Below are 1,004 nucleotides of genomic sequence, written 5' to 3'. Positions count from 1 at the left end.
AGATGTCTATCATGTTTTACACTTTTATTTAAAATGTTTTAGGGGCACATGGCTGGCTCAGTTGGAAGAGCACGTGGCTCTTGATCTTAGGGTGGTGAGTTCGAGCTCCACTCTGTAGATTACTTGAAGTTAAAAAATAAAATTCTTCAAAATTAAAAACTAATTAATTTATTTATTAATTTATTTATTTCCACTTCCACTACAGGTATAATCATACTTCTACTCATGCTGTTCCTAGGGTGGAAGATGACCATCGTGCATATATATATATACACCTCCCCCTCCAGGAACCCAGGCACAAGCCACCCACCCCAACACTCACAGACAGAAGCATTCCAGTGCACACAATCCCAGATGATACATTTCCCCACAGTTTAAGTTGACTTTAGACACCTGAATATTTCCCCTGAGGAAGTGCATCATTCCTGGGGTACTGCAATACCAGGTCAATGTGTGGAGTAGATGGAGCAAGCTCCTATTCCATCTCCCTGCTCCAAAAATCTACTTACTATATTATCCTGGGACAAAGGATGCATTGGATATTAAACAGATAAGAACAGACACCACACTTGATCTTAACCAAAGTCCTAGAAGTGATAAAAAAACAAATTTATTTTAAAATGAAATTCAAAGATGGATAAAAAAAAGTTGTGAACAGTATGCTTAAAGACAAATATTAAGGGAAAAAAAAAACAGGGAAAAAATGGGGGGGGGGGCAACTAAATATCCTACAAGAAAAAAAAAAACCAAACCTGAGTAAACTGGGGTGTGTTTTATGTCCATTCTGGATTATAATGCAGGTGCTGTAAATTATTCCTAAAGCATTTAATGTATGGGAAAATGCCAGTGATAAAACTTTAAATGAAAGAAGCAAAACTAAATTGTGCATACTTAATGGCTATATAACATACATACACAAAGGTGAGAAAATGTATCAAAAATTTAAACTGTAGTCATTTCTGCGTGGTAGGACAGAGTTTTATTTTCTTCTTTATACATCTCTA

The 1,004-nt window shown here is 35.9% G+C and overlaps 1 non-coding gene across 1 annotated transcript; it reads right to left on the bottom strand.

The window, feature by feature from the left end:
• Positions 1-409: 409 nt before the first annotated feature.
• On the bottom strand, positions 410-598 carry LOC124516875 (U2 spliceosomal RNA). The gene has a single exon (XR_006963258.1). It is a non-coding gene; the product is annotated as a U2 spliceosomal RNA (small nuclear RNA).
• Positions 599-1,004: the final 406 nt, after the last annotated feature.

This window comes from Lynx rufus, unplaced genomic scaffold (genome assembly GCF_022079265.1).
Source record: "Lynx rufus isolate CCGP_SWC_20201006 ecotype Redwood Valley unplaced genomic scaffold, mLynRuf1.p SCAF_2, whole genome shotgun sequence".
NCBI lineage: Eukaryota > Metazoa > Chordata > Mammalia > Carnivora > Felidae > Lynx > Lynx rufus.
This window is presented reverse-complemented; position numbering and strand designations above follow the sequence as displayed.